This window comes from Pan troglodytes, chromosome 12 (assembly GCF_028858775.2).
Source record: "Pan troglodytes isolate AG18354 chromosome 12, NHGRI_mPanTro3-v2.0_pri, whole genome shotgun sequence".
In the NCBI taxonomy this organism is placed as follows: Eukaryota; Metazoa; Chordata; class Mammalia; order Primates; family Hominidae; genus Pan; species Pan troglodytes.
In genome coordinates, this window is record NC_072410.2 from 37,287,537 (window position 1) to 37,308,211 (window position 20,675).

At 49.1% G+C, this 20,675-nt stretch overlaps 1 non-coding gene across 1 annotated transcript; it reads left to right on the forward strand.

Annotated features, from left to right (window-relative positions):
• The first annotated feature begins 19,532 nt into the window (after window positions 1–19,532).
• Window positions 19,533–19,594, forward strand: LOC112208242 (U7 small nuclear RNA). The gene has a single exon (XR_002942661.1). It is a non-coding gene; the product is annotated as a U7 small nuclear RNA (small nuclear RNA).
• Window positions 19,595–20,675: the final 1,081 nt, after the last annotated feature.

Here is a 20,675-nt window from a genome sequence, read left to right on the forward strand (position 1 = left end):
CATCTGGCCCCACATTGTGTTTTTCTTTTCTTTTCTTTCCTTTTTTCTTTCTTCCTTTCTTTCTTTTCTTTTCTTCTCTTTTCTTTCTTTTTTGGCTGAGTCTCACTCTGTCTCCCAGGCTGGAGTCCAGTGGTGCAATCTCAGTTCACTGCAACCTCTCCCTCCCTGGTCCAAGCAATTCTCCTGTCTCAGCCTCCCAAGTAGCTGGGACTACAGGTGGGCCACCACTTGGCTAATTTTTTTATGTTAATTTTTATTTATTTATTTAGTTTGAGACAGAGTCTCACTATTGTCCAGGCTGGAGTGTAGTGGCGCCATCTCTGCTCACTGCAACCTCTGCCTTCTGGGTTAAAGCGATTCTCCTGCCTCAGCCTCCTGAATAGCTGGAATTACAGGTGTGCGCCACCATGCCTGGCTAAATTTTTTGGATTTTTAGTGGTGATGGGGTTTTGCCATGTTGGCCAGCCTGGTCTCAAACTCCTGACCTCAGGTGATCCACCCACCTTGGCCTCCCAAAGTGCTGGGATTACAGGTGTGAGTCACCGCACCAAAGCAATTTTTAAAATTTTTTGTAGAGAGGGTTTCACCATGTTGGCAAGGCTGGTCTCGAACTTCTGACCTCAGATCACCCACCTACCTCAGCCTCCCAAAGTGATGGGATTACAGGTGTGAACCACTGCACCTGTGTTTTTTTTTTTTTTTCTATTTATTTATTTTTTACTCTGCCCTGCCGTTCCCTCCGCTTTTACGTAAAGGAATACCTTTGACTCTCAAACATGAGGCAAAATCTCTCCCAGGGTCTTTGATCTCATCCCAGCTGTATGCATGGCTCTTTAGGCCTTTGTGTTTGTTTGTTTTTTTGTTTTGTTTTGTTTTGTTTTTTGAGATGGAGTCTCACTCTGTCACCCAGGCTGGAGTGTAGTGGCATAATCTCGGCTCACTGCAACCTCCACCTCCCCTCTTCAAGCTATTCTCCTGTCTCAGCCTGCTGAGTAGCTGGGATTACAGATGCTCACCACCATGCCCAGCTAATTTTTGTATTTTTTGTGGAGACAGGGTTTCACCATGTTGGCCAGGCTGGTCTCAAACTCCTGATCTCAAGTGATCCACCTGCCTCGGCCTCCCAAAGTGTTGAGATTACAGGCATGAGCTACCACACCTGGCCTAGGCCTTCTATTTAGGAGGATCTTGGGATCTCACTTGGTCACCATCCTGGGGACTTCTTGTCTGCATACATTTTTAAAGTGTGGGATACATTGACCGGTCTGAAGGTAGTGAGTTTTCTGAATTGATTGTTCACAGTCACAGATCAAACTCCTTGTTCTACTCTTTTCTCCCTTCTCATTACTGCACTTGACTAGTCTTTTAAAAAGATTAAACTTAGAAAAAAGAAAAGAGTAGGGTGCAGAAAAACCAGTTGGAAGCCCCATGGACACATGGAGGCTTGTCCACTGGGGACTACACAGTAGATGGTCCTGCTGGGCCAGTTCACTGGGAAACCTCTGATGTCAGTATCTGCAGGGCTTTTTTTTTTTTTTTAATTGGCTTGGTCAGATTTCCTGGAAATGTTTCTTCCAATCTCCTGCCCAGATGGAAGAAATGTGACTGCCAGAGTTCTGGTTACTGAGTGGGGGACAAGAGATGTCGGTATCTTCATTTACTGTGAAGGGTGATCCTACTTACAACCCCTGTCTCCAATAAAATATCCGAGCCCTCACCTGTAACTGATGACTCCTAGTACAGAAAACCTCAGTTTTATCCTTTCCTAGTAGAAGCTGCTAGTGTCTTTTGCTGGGGTGGAGGAGGGACAGTCATTCACTGGAGGGCAATGGGGAGGGATTGGGGTCTAACTGCTTCTTCTTCTTCTTCTTCATCTTTTTTTTTTTTTTTTTTTTGACAGGGTCTCGCTCTGTCACCCAGGCTGGAGTGCAGTGGCACGATCTTGGCTCACTGCAACCTTTGCCTCCTGGGTTCAAGCGATTCTCCTGCCTCAGCCTCCTGAGTAGCTGGGATTACAGGTGCACGCCACCACGTCCAGCTAATTCTTGTACTTTTAGTAGTGACTGGGTTTCACCATGTTGGCCAGGCTGGTCTCGAACTTCTGACCTCAGGTGACTCACCTGCCTTGGCCTCCCAAAGTGGTGGGATTACTGGCATGAGCCACCACACCCGGCCCTGTTTCTAAAACAGACGTTTAATGAGTCTTCATTTTTAGGCTCATCTTTAACCTTCCTTCAGGAGGTACCTGGAGCCTTTTAGGGAATTCTATGGGTTAACACTTGGTTACCACTTGTTTTTTCCTGCAGCTGACAGTATTCAACATTCTCACATCTTCTCAGTAATCACTGATTTCTAGCTTCCAAAGTCATGTTGCTATGTCTCCTCACAGGTTCCCTTTGTTCTTATTCATTTATGTCTATTTACAAATTCCTCCACCGGCATGTTAGTGGATTCGAGAGGGGGAAATATTCATTGATTTCTGCCACCTTTTTGTTGTTGTTATGTTAATTTTTACGTAGAGAAATACATTTGACTCTCAAACGGGGCAACAAAACCCCTGGAGAGTGACACATTGACCCCCTTTAAGTGACATGTTGGTCCAGTTTGAGTCAGGTGTTCCCTTCTACCAGTTAATTTTGGCAAGAGGAGTACAGCACCATGACTGGTATGGGAATAGGTCCCTGTCCCAAGAGGGACCATCAGTGTGGCAGGGACAGTGGAGACATGTTCCACACACAGTGGCTTGCACAGTCACAGAGGTGGAGAAGGACAATCCCTAGAAAAGGGAGCCTACCCAGCTCCTGGGTGGGAGTTGATGTCCACAGGAAACCTGATGCTCACTGCACCTGGATGGGATGAGGAAGCCGACAGGGCCTCTCTGTCTGTGACTGTAGGTATGATATAATCCTATTTAGAAATAACATCACGAGTCTAAATTTGAGACCTGTTGTGAAAGTGAGACCCAGACCCCACTGCCCTTCTGCCTGCCGCCCTATACCCCTCCATGCTAGGGCCAGGATGGGAGCCGTTTGGGGCCTGGGAAGAAACATGCCCTGCTTGAGAACCTGGTCAAAATGACCCTCTCCTGGAATTTATTTTGGCTACATGAATAAACAGAGACGTTTCCAAATGTCTAATCCTCAGTCTTCTGCTCTTTTCTCTCTACGCAGATTCAGCGATTACATCTCTATGGGTATCTGTAAACCCCTGCCGACCTCTCCCTCACCTTCAGTCCCACACTTCCACCCGCCTGAGGAACTCTTCCACTCTGTTGTCTCACGCACGTTGGCCCCAAGGTTCAATGCTCCAAATTGACCTCATCATTCTTGCACCTCCCAGGCTTGAAACCTAGGAATTATTTTCAACTCCTACCTCTCCCTTGGCACAGGTACCCAATTAGTCACCATTTTAATCATCCGCTGCTGGTAATCACTGTGACATTTATCCTATTGTATCTGGCAGTGAGATGGCTGTGGCTGTCAAGCTGACACACAAATCAAGCAGAATAAAACCCCACCCAGAAAAGGCTGGCATCAGCATGGAACTCTGTTACAAACATCAAAAGCAGTCTGTGGGCCGGGTGCATTGACTCATGCCTGTAATCCTAGCACTTTGGGAAGCCGAGGCAGGAGAATCACTTGAGCCAAGGAGCTCAAGACCAGCCTGAGCAACAGATTGAGACCCCATTTCTTTTATTTATTTATTTTTAAAAATTTTTTTAAATTTGTTTTTGAGACAGAGTATCTCTCACTGTTGCCCAGGCGGGAGTGCAGTGGTGAGATCTCGGCTCACTGCAACCTCCGCCTCCCAGGTTCAAGCGATTCTCCTGCCTCAATCTCCAGAGTAGCTGGCATTACAGGCATGTGCCACCACGCTGGACTAATTTTTTGTATTTAGTAGAGACAGGGTTTCACCATCATGGTCAGGCTGGTCTCGAACTCCAGGTGTGAGCCACCATGCCTGGCTGAGACCCCATTTCTATTACACAAATAATTAGCCAGGTGTGGTGGCTTGCACCTGTAGTCCCAGACATTCGGGAGGCTGAGGTGGAAATTTGAGGCTGCAGTGAGCCATGATCATACTATCACGCTCCAGCCTGGGCAACTGAACAAGGCCCTGTCTCAAAAAAAAAAAAAAAAAAAAAAAAAAGTGGTGTTATGGGGCTGACAGGAGGGGATGGGGAGATGTGATCAAGGCCAAGCCAGAGTGAGAGCAGATCCAGTAAGTGGAGTGAGCAGAGGAATGAAGTCATGAGCCGAGAGCCCACCCAGCGGCTGAGTTCAACCTTGAAGGCTCTGGGGGAGGAGCACCTAACATTTGTTTGGCATCTGCTAAGCAATCAAGGCCTTTTGCATATTTTATCATCTTCATCCTGGCAGCAAGACGTGGGATAGATGGTGAATCTGACATTTGCCCGGCACCTTTGGTTTTTATTTTCTTTTCACAAACTCTAACTCATTTGATTCCATGGTAACCCAGTGAAGTGGTCAGAGCCCTCTTTGGTGAATGAGAAAACTGGATCCAAAAGTCCTCCATATCCTCGTTACTCAAAGTGTGGTCATCAGTATCACCTGGGAGCTTGTTAGAAACACAGATCGCCCGCTTATCCCAGGCTCACCCACTGGAATGTGCATTTAAACAAGAAGCCCAGGGATTCGTGGGCACATTAAAGCTGATCTATGTGACTGCTGGAGGAGTCTGGACCAGCCTTACACAGCTAAGTCTGCCCCTGGTCAGCAACGTTTGGCACAAATGCCAAGGTTACCTGCAACTCTGAGACAAGCTCAGCCATCAGCGGGGAGTGAGGCTGACAGAGCTGGGGACTGGGCGGTGAGAGGAGAGTGGAAAAGGGAAGTCAAGTCAAGGGTTGTTTGTGGGGATTATGCTGTGTGCTCCAGCACCCATCAGGTGCTCCAGGACTGATGATGCAGCTGAGGATTGGGAAGCAGGAGACCATCAAGGAAGATGGCAGCCCAGCCCATGGAGACAAGCAAAATGGAGTGGCTGAAGAATTAGTGCTGGAGGAGGCACAGTCCCCTGGGAGTGGAGGGTCTCCCTGAGTGAGAGAGAAGGCAGGAGGAGGTGAGTAGGCCTGGGATGTGGAGGGCCCTGCACACCTGGCCGGGGAGTGCAGGCTTGATCTGGGGGCAGTGGAAAGTCTATGCTGGAGAGCTGTGCCTCTTCCTCCACCCTGTTTCCCTCACCGGCGTCTCCTCATGGACACGTCTGTCTTGATAATCTTGACAGTCTCCTCTGGGACATCATAGCTCATAGACCTGCTCCCAGCCAATTCTCAACAACCAGAATTGAGCCCAGCCTGTCCTTTCCCTCTTCCTGAGCCTCCAAAGAGCCACCACTTTTCACCCAGTCACTGGCCACTCACCTTGGGAGTGATCTCAGACTCCTCCTGGTCCTGTAACCTCCACACTGCATTGCTCTTTGAGTTATCTCTGCTAAAAACCCTTCATCATCCCTAAGCAGCCTCCCCACCTGCAGTGTCTCCAGCCCACTCTCAGGCTTCCTTTGTTGGGTCCAAATTCCTCAGCCTGAGCTATTGTTCATAGCTCTCTACACCTTCCTCCTACCTTATCTTACCTGTCACTGCTCCCAGGGTCCCATTTCCCCCTCCTCCCCACCCTGCCTCCACTCCTGCCCTTTGATCTCCTTGTCCCTTCCTGCTTGTCTGTCCCCTGCTGGTGAGAGGTGAAGCCAGCTGGACTTCCTGGGTTGAGTGGGGGCTTGGAGAACTCTTCTGTCTTATAAGAGGATTGTAAAATGCACCAGTCAGCACTCTGTAGCTAGGTTTGTAAAACGCACCAATCAGCACTCTGTGGCTAGCTAGAGGTTTGTAAAATGCACTAATCAGTGCTCTGTAAAAACACACCAGTCAGCACTCTGTGGCTAGCTAGAGGTTTGTAAAATGGACCAATCAGCAGGACATGGGCAGGGACAAGTAAGGGAATAAAAGCTGGTCACCCCCAGCCTGGAGCGGCAACCCACTCAGGTCCCCTTCCACGCTGTGGAAGCTTTGTTCTTTCGCTCTTCACAATAAATCTTGCTGCTGCTCATTCTTTGGGTCCATGCCACCTTTAAGAGCTGTAACACTCACAGTGAAGGTCTACGGCTTCATTATTGAAATCAGCGAGACCACGAACCCATCAGAAGGAACCAACTCCAGACACACTGGGAGAGACCAACTCTCTTTGTTTCCTCTGGCCAGAGCCTGCCTGTCTTTCTATGCCCATATACATGCCTTTACTTCCTTCCTGTTGGGATTAGAAGATTAGAACCCCGGATTTGTGACTAGTGGCCAGGTTATAATTTTTTTTTTTTTTTTGAAACTGAGTCTTGCTCTGTCATCCAGGCGGGAGTGCAGTGGCATGAACATGGCTCACTGCAGCCTCGACTTCCTGGGGTCAAGTGATCCTCCTGCTTCAGCATTCCATGTAGCTGGGACCACAGGCATCCACTACCATGCCTGGCTAATTTTTTTTTTTTTTTTTTTTTTGAGACGGAATCTCGCTCTGTTGCCCAGGGTGGAGTGCAGTTGCACGATCTTGGTTCACTGCAATCTCTGCCTCCTGGGTTCGAGCAATTCTCCTGCCTTAGCCTCCCGAGTAGCTGGGACTGCAGGCGTGCGCCACCACTCCCGGCTAATTTTTGTATTTTTATTAGAGATGGGGTTTCGCCGTATTGGCCAGGGTGGTCTTGAACTCCTGACTTCATGATCCGCCCACCTCAGCCTCCTAAAGTGCTGGGATTACAGGCATGAGCCACCACGCCTGGCCTCCTTCCTGCTTTCTAAACATACTTTCTTGTTTTCTAGGCTGAACATGTATTATGTTATAATTATAGGATGAACATAAACCTTTCCGAAGAATGAATTGCCGCTAAGGAGAGGCTGAAGGGCAGGGTGCGGGACAGGAAGGTGACTGTTGAGAACATCTGGGAGGGGAGCCATTGACTAGTGTTGGCCTTGGGTGGACGGGGACGGGGAGGTGGAAAGCTCTGTGGCTTCATGCCATGTTTAATTCAGACCTGGGCTTGAACCCCAGCTTTGCCTTTGCTCCTTAATCTGTGACCTTGGGAAAATTAGTTAACACTGAGTTTCAACATTTACTAAATTATGTGGCCTTAGGAAACTAATCTAGCCTCTTTAAGCCTCATCCATTCAACAGTTTTAGTATCTAGGAAATGTTAAATCAAGTTTAATCTAAAGCTGCCTCCTTACATTTTTTCTTATTTCTTATTTATTTATTTATTTGAGACAGAGTCTCATTCTGTTGCCCAGGCTGGAGTGCAATGGCGTGATCTTGGTTCCCTGTAACCTCTGCCTCCCGGGTTCAAGTAATTCTCCTGCCTCAGCCTCCCAAGTAGCTGGGATTACAGGTGCACACCACCACACCCGGCTAAATTTTGTATTTTCAGTAGAGATGCGGTTTCACCATGTTGGCCAGGCTGGTCTTGAACTCATGACCTCAGGTGATCCACTTGCCTCGGCCTCCCAAAGTGCTGAGATTACAAGCATGAGCCACCGCGCCTGGCCTCCTTATATATTTTAAGTTTGGCCTAAAGGTTTCTCTGTACATCATGAACTACAGCCTAAATGGAAGCGTAAACAGACCGTAATCTACTCTTGGGCCAATCACCGAGTTTTGGCCAGTCAAATGTGGCCAACTCTTCAAACTGCGTTCAAATAAGGCAAACGCAAAACTGCAACCAATCCAGCTGTTTCTGTAACTCGCTTCCGTTTGCTGTATGTCTCTTTCCTTTTTCTGTCCATAAATCTTCTTCCACCACGTGGCTACACTGCAGTCTGTGGGCCTACTCTGGCTCAGGAGGCTGCCTGATTTGGGAATCATTCTTTGCTCAGCTTTTACATTTAATTCAGCTGAAGCTTTTCTTTTAACAGGAACTATGTACCAGACACTGTTCTACCTGCTAGGCTCTAGCAGGAAATAATTCAGGCAAATTCTTCATCTTCATGGAGTTTTTATAGTTTAGAGAGGAGAGGGACATAATAGATAGCCAAGAAGAAGTATAGTGGCTCATGCCTGTAATCCCAGCACTTTGGGAGGCTAAGGCAGAAGAATCACTTGAGCCCAGGCATTTAAAACCAGTCTGGGCAATATAGTGAGACCCCTCCATCTCAACAAAAAATTAAAAATTTAGCTAGGCATGGTGGCACACACCTGTAGTTCCGTTTACTCAGGAGGCTGAGGATGGAGGATGGTTTGAGCCTGGGAGATTTAGGCTGCAGTGAGCCATGATCCCACCACTGCACTCCAGCCTGAGCAACAGAGCGTAAGACCCTGTCTCAGAAAAAAAAAAAAAAAAAAAAAAAGGTCAGGCGCAGTGGCTCACACCTGTAATCTTAGAACTTTGGGAGGCCAAGGTGAGCAGATCACTTGAGGTCAGGACTTCAAGACCAGATTGGTCAATATGGCAAAACCCCATCTCTACTAAAAATACAAAAATTAGCCAGGCATTGTGGCAGATGCCTGTAATCCCAGGTACTCAGGAGGCTGAGGAAGGAGAATCGCTTGAACCCGGGAGGTGGAAGTTGCAGTGAGCCGAGGTCGCAGCACTGCACTCCAGCCTGAGGGACGGAGTGAGACTTCTTTGCCCCTATCCAGCGGGAAGTAGCTAGAGCGATCATCGCCCAATTCAGGAAATTCGGAAATTTGTGATATTTTATTTTCATATATGTGCACTCATGTGCACACACACACACACATACACACATATATTATATGAAAAAAATGCAAAGAGGAGGAATCTAGAATGTGGAGTGTGGGAAGATTTCCTCGTCTTAAAGTAGTGTGGGGAGGCCTCACTGAGGGGTGACATCTGAGCAGAGACCAGAAGGAAATAGAACAGCCAGCTTTGTGAGTGTTTTGGGGGAGAGAATTCCAGGCTGAGAAGACAGCAATACACTCAAGGCAAGAGTGGGCTTGCAGTGTCTGAGGCCAGTGTGGCAGGGGTCAAGGGAAAAGTCAGTGGCAGGAGATGGAGCCAGGGAGGTGGCAGTGGGCCAGATCACACAAGGCCTGGTAGGCTGTGGTCAAGACTTCAGTGGCTAGGATTAGTGGCAGCAGGGCCAGTGGTGGGTATATTTTGAAGGTAGAGCCAACAGGGTTTGCTGATTTTTTTTTTTTTTTTTTGAGACAGGGTCTTGCTCTATCACTCAGGTTAGAGTGCAGTGGTTGCAATCTTAGCTCACTACAGCCTCGACCTCCTGGGCTCAGGTGATCCTCCCACCTCAGCCCCCCCAGTAGCTGGGTGTACATGCAAGCACCACCATGCCCGGCTAATTTTTGTATTTTTTGTAGAGACGGGGTTTTGCCATGTTGGCCAAGCTGGCCTTGAACTCCTGTACTCAAGTGATCCTCCCGCCTCGGCCTTCCAAAGTGCTGGGATTACAGGCAGGAGCCACCACGTCTAGCCTTGCTGGTTATTAATGTCGATCGTGAGTAAATGAAACAGGTCAAGGAAGAGTCCTTTGTCTGGTTTTGGTCTGAGCATGGAGAAGGTGAAGGTATCATTTACTGAGTTGGGTAAGGCTGCAGAAGGGCAGGTCTGGGGTAAAAATAAAGGTTTAATTTTGGATATGGTGCCAGCTGTGCCTATTAGACACCCAGGTCAAGGTGTTGATTAGGCAGTTGGATATTCAAACCCAGAGGACAGGTCAGGGCTGGAGATACAAATTTGGGAGAGGTCAGCATAGAGAGATTGATCTTAAAGCCATGAGCCTGGATGAGGTCACCTGGAGTGTGAACAAGGACAGAGAAGAGAAGGACTGACTCCTGCGGCCGTGCAGTATTTTGACACCAGGAAAATGAAGAGAAACCAGAAATATACATGGGGGAGGAGGGGCCAGTGACATAAAAGAAGGTCCAAGAAAGGGTGGTGTCTCAGAGGCCAAGTAAGGATGTGTTTAATAAACATGATCCCAGCCAGGCATGGTGGAGCACACCTGTAATCCCAGCTACTTGGGAGGCTTAGGCTGGAGGGTCACTCGAGCCCAGGAGCTCAAGGCCAGCCCGGGCTACATAGTAAGATCCTGTCTCTAAAAAAATAAAATGTGAACCCTTGTGTTTCTGTTTCTAGTGTTGTTGATAGACTGAATTCATGCTATAGGTGGGTGATTCTGCAAGCACTTTGTCAACAGTTACTCTGGAGGCCTGGTGTCATTATGGATTTAAAGAAAGGCTGCCCTTTTTTTTTTTTTTTGAGAGACAGGATCTCGCTCTGTTGCCCAGGCTGGAGTGCAGTGGCATGATCACAACTCACTGCAGCCTCCACTTTCCAGGTTCAAGTGATCCTTCTGCCTCAGCCTCCTGGGTAGCTGGGATTACAGCCTCACACCAGCACAGCTGATTAATTTTTTTTTTATTTACTTTTATCTTTTTTTTTTTTTTAATGAAATGGGGTCTCGCTATGTTTCCCAGGCCTGTCTTGAACTCCTGAGGTCAAGCAATCTGCCTTCCTTGGCCTTCCAAAGCGCTGGCATTACAGGTGTCAGCCACCACTTCCGGCCATTAATATTTAAAAAATTTTTTTGTTGAGATGGGGTATCTATGTTGCTCAGGCTGGTCTCAAACTCCTGGGCTCAAGCGATCCTCCTGCCTCAGTGTCCCAAAGTGCTGGGATTACAGGCATGAGCCACTGTACCTGACAGAGGCTGCCATTTTTAGTGGCCAATGGTTGAACAGCCAATCCATCCAGTGTAATCCAGCAGTCTTCTTCTTCCCCCTCACACAGCCACCTGCAGAGAAAATCGGGAGGGAACAGGCAATGAGGGTGCCGTGGGGAGCAGCACTTGGCAGGAGACCATGGATGGAATTCCAGGTAGGCAGGTGGGGCCTGACAGCCACAGTAGAGCTTTGGTCTCTGGGGAGCCTGGTGAGTGTCAGGTGAGACCCTGGCCCTTCAGTACAGTGACACTTTGGGCAGAATGAGGAAGCAGGAAGGGGTCCCAGGTGTTAGAACAGATGAGTTCTTTGGTGAGTACACAAATTTTCAGGTGGTAGAAACACCAAATGGAGCCTCCAGATCCCTTCTTTGTGACCCATGGCCTGTCACACCATAGATTAGCCATCCCCTCACCCTTCTCCATCCTTGGGAATCCCCTCTCTGATTCCAGCCCCGTGACTTGACCTGTTCTTCTCCCTCCAGCAGCACGGGCTTCTGATCCTCTCAAGTCAGAGCCCCTCTGGTTCATGGGTCCCTTCCCGGAGTCTCTCACCCCAGTGGTGTCCTCAGACCCACCCTAGAACTGAGCCTGGTTTCACAAAACAGCTGTGGCAGCTACTTTCTGTTCTCTGAAATAAATAAAAGTCTCCTCTTGTCCCTGTTGCATTACTAATCAGCCACAGCTCATACCCTCTGAAGCCTTCTTATTATCCTGCTTCCTGAGAACCTGATTCTTCTAGGCACTGTGTGATGTTTAGAGAGATACCTGCTTTATTTTATTTATTTTTATTTTTATTTTTATCGTGACAGAGTCTGGCTCTGTCACTCAGGCTGGAGTGCAGTGGTGTGATCTCAGCTCACTGCAACCTCTGCCTCCCAGGTTCAAGCAATTCTCCTGCTTCAGCCTCCCAAGTAGCTGGGATTACAGGCATGTACCACCATGCCTGGCTAATTTTTTTTTTTTTTTTGTATTTTTATTAGAGATGGGGTTTCACCATGTTGGCCAGGCTGGTCTCGAACTCCTGACCTCAGGTAATCTACCTTCCTTGGCCGCCCAAAGTGCTGGGATCACAGGCGTGAGCCACTGTGCCCAGCCAAGCCCTGCTTTATTAAAGTTAGCTTTTACGTCAAAGACAGAATGTGAAGATATAATAGATGAGGGCTCATCTCAGAAAAACCCCACGGATCATAGAGGTGGGGTGAGAAGGAACTGGAAGGAGGAGGGGATCGCAGGAGGAGTCACCCTTTCAGCTAGAGAACTGTGCATTTTCCATGTCAGGGAGGGACAGTCTCTTTTTGTCATCCTGTTGTAATGTGCAACACTCCGTTCAGTTCATGGCCAAGGAACAGAATGTCTCACCACAGGAGGCCTCACCCCCAGGGAGCCAAGCCACGGCCTTGGTCTTCTGAGCAGGGGCATTAACAGAGCCAACTGCATGAAAAAGAACTCATGAGGCACAGGGCCCGTGGGCCAGTGGGTCTGGTGGCCAGGGATGTGTGTGTGTGTCCTGGGAGAAACCGCAGGGCCTCGGGGTGCCCTTGGAAGAACAGCAGACCCCTTCCCTCTCTCACTGCATTCAGCCAGCGTCCTCAGCCACTGCTGAGGGGCTGCTCTAGGGCCCAGCTCGAAATCCAGCTCATAAGAGACGACCCAAGAAGAAGAGTCCTTGACCCTCTCCTTGAGATCTCCATAGACAAGTTGTGGTGAGATATTTAAGAACTCAAGGTCATTTACAAAGCAAAGAGAAGATAATAGGGAAGTGGGGCAATGATATGAAAAACTGAGGGTGCCCCAGTTAGCTGTGACCTTGGGTCTTCTTAATTCTTGGATCCTCAACTTTCCTAAGAAACAAGGAGGCCAATACCATCTGTTCTTCGCTTCTGCCTTGGGCGTCCAGTGGGGTAACAGGTGGAGGGCTGTGAGGGGAGAGAGAACTGGAGCGGGGGCCTGTGATGGGAAGAGCCTGTCTCTGGTCATTGCCTTTTGGTTCTCAAGGAATGTTCAAAGCAGAGGAGTTTGTCCTTCCTCATCCCAAGCATAAGAGTTAAGCGAGTTGTGACCTTGCCGTGTGAGCTCAGATAATAAAAAAATTCAGTGGTTAATGAAGCCTTATCTTTGGAAAGACATACAAAAGACTGGTAGCACTGCTTGCCCCTGGAGGGTGGAGAACGGGGCAGCTGAGCCATAGGTGCGTGGGGGGAGAATTGATTTTCTCTGTATTATACTCTTTTGCACTTTTTAAATGTAATACAATGTGATTGTAATATCTAGTAACAAATAAAGAGAATTCAAAGTTAAAAGTGATTCAAGTGAGCCAGGCGCGGTGGCTCATTCCTGTAATCCCAGTACTTTGGGTGGCTGAGGCAGGCCAATGACCTGAGGTCAGGAGTTCAAGACCAGGCTGGCCAACATGGTGAAACCCTGTCTCTACTAAAAATACAAAAATTAGCTGGGCATGGTGGCGGGCACCTGCAATCTCGGCTACTCGGGAGGCTGAGGCACAAGAATCACTTGAACTCAGGAGGCGGAGGCTGCAATGAGCTGAGATCATGCCACTGTGCTCCAGCCTGGGCACAGAGTGAAACTCCGTCTCAAAAAAAAAAAAAAAGAAAAAAGTGATTCAAGTAATTCAATGTTCTAGGAATTGGTTCAGGGTTGGGGCAGAGTCAGGAGCTAAACTTTATTCTTTTTTTTTTTTTTTTTTTTTGAGACGGAGTTTCGCTCTTGTTGCCCAGGCTGGAGTGCAATGGCACGATCTCAGCTCACCACAACCTCCACCTCCTGGGTTCAAGCGATTCTCCTTCCTCACCCTCCCAAGTAGCTGGGATTACAGGCAAGTGCCACCACACCTGGCTAATTTTGTAAGTTTAGTAGAGACGGGGTTTCTCCATGTTGGTCAGGCTGGTCTCGAACCCCCAACCTCAGGTGATCCACCTGCCTTGGCCTCCCAAAGTGCTGGGATTACAGGCGTGAGCCACCATGCCCAGCTAAACTTTATTCTTTAGATCTCCTCTCAGTGAAAGGACAGGAGAGTAGAAGGAGGACTTGGAGTGCTCAGCAGGCTGGGCCTCCTCATCGCTCTTTCCAGCGAGCCCTTGCCTACACTGCAGGCCTCCCTGCCAGGCCTAAGTCTGGGAGAGGTGGGTGCAGTTGGCACAGCCTGTGCCTGCCCTCCAGCGCAGGACACCATGTTCTCACCTGCCCATGAGTCCAGCTGCCTGAGCTCACCAGCAGCAGTAGTTGCATATGCTGCAAGAGCCGCTGGGAGGGTTGGCCAAGAGTCATGAAGGTGGGTGCGTGGTCCCCCAGAGACGGTCAGACGGGGTTGAGAACAAAGGGCAGGCCCCAGATACAATGGGCAGACTGGAAAGGCCTTGTTCAATCCTGGCATCAGCGAGGAGGCCAGTGATGGCCACGGCCACTGGTCCTTGGCCAGAACTGGAGGAGCCGGTCCTGTAGCCAGCCTCAATCCCCAGGCAACAGACCCAATCCCACTGGTGCCAGCCTGAGCTCAGCAGGACAGTTGAGTATTGTCTAAGCAAACAGCTATGATAAAGGGAGGCACAGCTCCAGTGCTCCAGGTACCCTCCCTGCTCCTCAGCCTGTCTCCAGTCCCTCCCAGACAGCTGTGGCTCTGGCATGCAACTACCCTAAATCCACAAGTCCTGGTCTCCCAGCCTCCTACATCTACCACTGCCCATGGGAAACACTGTTCTCTGCTCCCTGTCCCAGCTGGTGTCCTGTGACAGTCGAGCATGTGGCAGGAAGCCTGCCTCCTGCTCAGTGTGTGTGTATGGGGCAGGACTAAAGTAGCAGGAGGATATGGGAAGACCCTGTGGTGTGACTCCTGGTGCTGCCACTTCAGCTCCCTGGGCCTCAGCTTCTCCACCTAGGGCCTCCCTACGTTGCAGCATCGTCACTAGGATCCCTCAAAACACTAATTGCAAGAGCACTTTGTAAGATGAGGCATGCATTTGATATGCGTCGAGTTATTATTTGTCACATTCTCATTACAGAGCTCTTAGTAAGTAGATGCTGAATGAATCCTGGTCCTGAGCTGATGACACCTGAGGGCTGTTGAAGAGTGACAGGCCCCAGCCTTCCTACATTGGGCCTGCATGTCCAGTAAAAGGGGGGAGCCAGAGGAGGAAAGTCCATCTTCTCACGGGATAAGAAGGTCTGGAGACTTCCCAGGGGCTGTCTGACCTCTCCCGGAAGAGGAAGTGGGCTGGTGTGGACAGACCCTGAGGGGCAGAGCCGGCAGGGAGCCCTGCCCCTCTATTCCACTGCAGAGGTCCCTGGAGGCGGGGCTGTGGTCCCTGCACTGCTCTTAGGCTGCCCATGCAGAGGTGCGGGGTTGACTCAGAGATGCTCAGAAATGACCTGGAAATGGAGGGGCTGAGGAGCTCCAGGCTGCCCTGTTCCTCCTTGCCACCCTCTCCCTGATAGCAACAGGCAAGGCCAGAAGGCTCCTGGGAACCTGCTGCCTAATTCCCACCCCATCCCCCAAGCAAGGCCTGCTTCCAGATCCTTAGGTGGCCCTCCTACGCTTTCAGAAGGAATAGAGCTGGACCCTAGGAGGCTGAGGCAGAGGGGGCATGAACAGATGCATTTTCAAGGGCATACCAGGTGCAAGAGGCTCTGGGTGCTGGGGACAGGCTGAGCTCACCCACCCCTGGCCTTGCATCAGCTGCAGGGCTGGCTGCCAGGCCCTGGGAATTAGGCAGCAGGCTCCCAGGAGCCTCCCAGCCTTGTCTGTTGTTATCAGGAAGAGGGTGGCAAGGAGGAGCAGGCCAGCCTGGAGCTCCTCAGCCCCTCCATTTCCAGGTCACCCAGCTGTCCCAGCTCCCAGCTTCCCAGGCAGTGAACATTCTGTGCAATCAAGGGCAGGCACTGCCTAGGGCCTGGAAGATCACCCAGCCTGCCCAAGGCCTCTTTGCTGGAAGCCTTCCTAAGTTTGTGGACATCTCCCAGGCTGATCTGGGAACTGTGGGGCTGGTTTCTCTCTGGCCATGACATCACTGCTTTAAAAACAATCCTCCAGCTGGGTGCAGTGGCTCATGCCTGTAATCCCAACACTTTGGGAGGCCAAGGCAAGAGGATTGCTTGAGGCCAAGAAGTTCGAGACCCACCTGAACAACATAGTGAGATTCTGTCTCTACAAAATATTTAAAAAACAACCAGACATGGTGGTGTGCCCTATAGGCTCAGCTACTCAAGAAGCTGAGGCAGGAGGATTGCTTGAGCCAGGAGTTCAAGGCTGTAGTGAGTCATGATTGCAGTACTGCACTCTAGTCTGGGCAAGAGAAACCTCGTCTCTAAAAAATTAAATATAAAAATGAGCCCCCACCAACAGCTGCAGGTGCCGCAGATGCAAGCTGACAGTATATGAGAGAGGCTTCCAAAGAGGCCATGGATTATTGCCATTGCATCTCAGGGCTGAAGGTGACAGGAGGTTCGCAGGTGAGACACCTGGCTCAGTTGTTCTCCCTGGGACCCAGCCCCAGTGTTTGGGATTGCCTGGTACCTTCTTTATCCCTGGATCCTCTTGGGGTGCAAAAGTGGATGTACCCTGGGAAGAAAAGTGTGTTCTGAGCATCAGGGCTGCTATCTGGGATGTCCTGAGAGCAGAGCTGAGGTCTACAGGCAAAGGAAAGGAGACCGGAGAAGGGACTGGAGCAGAAAGCAGGTGGGGGAGCAGGAACACGAGCTCACGGGAGCCTGGGGCCCTTGTCCTGGTCAGTCCTAACTTAGTGCTCTGGCCTCGGTTTCCCAATCTCTCTTCCTTGATTCCTTCCCACAGGCAGGACTTTCCCTTAGCTGAGGAGCTGCTAGAGGAAAAATGTAGTTACCCTCTCCCCTCCATTCACAGACTGCTCTCCCCTCCGTGGGCCTTAATTTCCTCATCTATAACGCGAGGAGACAGGACAAGGCAGTCTCAGAGCCCAGCAGCTCAGATGTCCTAGGAATCTATGCTATTATGACTCAGCCAGAACCTCCCTCTCTTTCAATGCTCTTTCCCCACCCAGGCCCTACCCTGGTGCCTGTTGTGCTTTTGCTCCTCATCTCCCACCTTCTATCCCTCCAACTTCCCGGCTGCATGGAAGCTGGACAAATCCACATGAGAATGTCTGAAACCCATGTTTGACTTTTATCCACTGTATCTCCTGGGAATCCAGAGTGCATGGTGGAGGGGCACTTCTCCCCAGAGGACACTTAGGAGGGCACACCTTGTGGAGCTAAGTAGAAGGGCTGGTGGGGGGCATAGGGGAGAGGGTGCTGGGGTGAGTAGGGTGGGAGTTGGGAGGTGGCCCAGGCTATGAGAGAGGCCTAGTCCCAGGCAGTAGGAATACTGGAGTTGGAAAGGCCCTTAGGGATCCTTGAGGCCAACCACCCTGCCCGTCTCACCCCATTTTAAAGATGAGTAAACTGAGGCCCAGAAAAATCAAGTGACTTGAAAGAATATATATACACACATATATATGCGTATATATATGTGTGTGTGTGTGTGTGTGTGTGTGTGTGTGTATATGTGTGTGTGTATATATATATATATTTTTTTTTTTTTTTTTTTTTTGAGATGGAGTTTCACTCTTGTTGCCCAGGCTGGAGTGCAGTGGCATGATCTCAGCTCACTGCAACCTCTGCCTCCCGGGTTCAAGCGATTCTCGTGCCTCAGCCTCCCAAGTAGCTAGGATTACAGGTGCCCACCACCATGCCCAGCTAATTTTTTGTATTTTAAGTAGAGACGGGGTTTCATCATGTTGGCCAGGCTGGTCTCAAACTCCTGACCTCAGGTGACCCACCCGCCTCGGCCTTCCAAAGTGTTGAGAATACCAACCACCACCACCTCGCCCAGCCAAGAAAATATAGTTTAACATCAAGAAAGGAGGAAGAACTTGACTTCCATTTAAAAGATGGCCCTTAAATGGAATAGTTTTGCACAGAAAAAGCTCATGCTGGTTGCAGTGAGCTGAGATCGCACCACTGCACTCCAGCCTAGGTGACACAGTAAGACTCTGTTTCCAAAAAAAAAAAAAAGCTCATGCCACAGGTTGTGTTTCTCTCTCTCTTTTTTTTTTCTTTGTCACCAATGATGACATGGTGATCATCATCATGGTTCAGGGGTGTTCTGAGGACCAGATTTGGAAACTACTGTCATGACATCCTTCTGCTGCTGCCACCTCTCTTTCTCTTCAACCAGCTTTGCAAAGTAAAGAAAGGGAACACTCAGGAGAATTTAGATCAAAAGTACTTTTATTTATTTACAGAGACAGGGTCTCACTATGTTGCCCAGGCAGATCCTGAACTCCTGAGCTTGAGTGATCTGCCCATCTCAGCCTCTCAAAGTGCTGGGATTACAGGCATGAGCCACTGTGCCCAGCCCAAAAACACTTTGAAAACAACTTCAGTATCCCCCAAAATGATCACTGCAGACATGAGGGCAACAGGAGCACAGTTACTCAGAGAGGTGTGCAGGCAGGGCCCCAGCTGGGGTCCCTGGGCCAGGGCTAGGACTTACTCCATGCTGGGCAGAACCACAGAACGTAGGTAGGCAGGTAAGTACGAGGGTAGGTGGGTGGGTAGCTCGCTGGCTCCTCTTGCATCGTTAGCACTTAAGAGTTCTGGGAGTACTGATTCTGGGAAGACAGTGAGTGTGCTGGGCCCTATCCTGGTAGAGAAAGGCTATTTCTCTACCTGGCTGAGTCTTCCCCTGACTCAAGGGTTCCTAGAGACTGGTAGTGAAGCTGGGGAGGGAGAATCTTTCAGCAGATGTAGAGGAAAAATAAGATGCTGGTTTGGTGCCTGGCACATAGTAAGCACTCAATTATTATTTGTGAGTGAACAGTGGAATGTATGGTATAGTTTATGGTAAATTCAGAGATGACCAGACAAGTCTAAGTTCTATTAATCGTTCTACCACTAACTGCTCTGTGCTTCAGATGAATCTCCTGACCTCCCTGAACTTCAAGGACATGTGTGCCTGTACTGGGCAGGAGTCTTCCTCTTCTTCTCTTTTTAAAAGATGGGGTCTTACTATGTTGCCAAGGCTGTAGCGCAAATGGCTATTCACAGGTATGATCCCACTATTGATCAGCACAAGAGTTTTAACCTGCTCTGTTTCCTACCTGGGCAGGTTCACCGCTGCTTAGGCAATCTGGTGATCACCCACTCTTGGGAGGTCACCATATTGATGCCACTAAGTTCAGACTCCAGAACAGCATAGCACACTACAGTCCAGAACTCCCAGGCTCAAGCAATCCTCTTGTCTCAGCCTCCCAAGTAATTAGGACTACAGGCACACATCACTACCTCTGCTAATATTTTTCTTTTTATTTTTTTGTAGAGACAGGGGTCTCACTATGTTGCCCAAGATGGTCTCAAACTCCTGAGCTCAAGCAATCCTTCCTCCTTGGCCTCCCAAAGCACTAGGATTACAGGTGTGAGCCACTGCACCCGGCCTGGAGTCTTCTTTACAAAGATCAGACGCCATATTCTCACTAGCTTAAACCAAAAAGGAAATTTCTAGCTCACATAACTGGAAGGGGCACTAAGGCAAATACTGTGGCTTTGGGGCAGGACCCAAAGTCTCCAAGACTCTTTTTCTTTGTCTTTGCTTCACTTCTGCTCTATCCACATCGCAGGGAAGGTGGCCATTTGCAGCTCAGATTTGTAAAGAGGGCTGGCTTCTCTCTCTCAACATCAAGAGGTTTTCATGGGCCCTGTTTGGTCCCAGTCAGACCTAGGTCACATGCCTGATCTATAGTGGGGGAAGTGGATTGTGCTACCAGAAGGGGAACAGGAAAGTCTGGTGAGCAGACAAAACAATAATTATTAATGTTACAGCTCTTTTAGTATTCGTCTAGCAGCCTTTCCAGTTTTTACCAGAAAGCCCCCTGGAAAAATTTTTTTTAAAAAAACAACAACAATAATTATTACAGTACCTACAGTGCCTAAAGACGTCATAAGTATGTGTGTATATTGGGAAAGACTGAGTCCTTAAAAATGCAGCAAAAAAGTGACCTGAACCAAGCTTTGCCAAATCACAGTTATTAATATTATTAGGTACCAATCAGATGGCTCTTATTGCATGTCAAGCTCTGTATTAGGCTAAGTATACGGGTTTTTGTTTTGTTTTGTTTTTGTTTTTTGAGACAGTCTCGCTCTGTCACCCAGGCTGGAGTGCAGTGGCGTGATCTTGGCTCACTGCAGCCTCTGCCTTCTGGGTTCAAGCAATTCTCCTGCCTCAGCCTCCCGAGTAGCTGGGACTACAAGTGCACACCACCACGCCCAGCTAATTTTTATTTTATTTTTTTATTTTTTTTATTTTTAGTGGAGATGAGGTTTCACCATGTTGGCCAGAATGGTCTCGATCTCCTGACCTCGTGATCTGCCTGCCTCGGCCTCCCGAAGTGCTGGGATTACAGGTGTGAGCCACCACACTCAGCCAGTATATGGATCTTTTTAACTTTTAAGTTCAGGGGTACATATGCAGGTTTGTTATGTAGGTAAACTTGTGTCATAGGGGTTTGTTGTACAGATTATTTCATCACCCGGGTATTAAGCCTTGTACCCATTAGCTATTTTTCCTGATCTTCTCCCTCCTCCCACCCTCCCCTCTTCGATAGGCCCCAGTGCGTGTTGTTTCTCTCTACACATCCATGTGTTCTCATCACTTAGCACGGGCACCTACAGGTAAGAACATGTGGTATTTGGTTTTCTGTTCCCGTGTTAGTTTGCTAAGGATAACGGCCCCCAGCTCCATCCATGTCTCTGCAAAGGGCATGATCTCATTCTTTTTCTATGGCTGCAAAGTATATGTTAAATCCATGTTTTGTTTTTTGAGACAGGATCTTGCTCTGTTGCTCAGTCTAGGGTGCAGTGACATGATCATGGCTCACTGCAGCCTCAACCTCGAAGACTCAAGTAGCTCAGACTATAAGCACACACCACCACACCCAGCTAATTTTTTTATTTT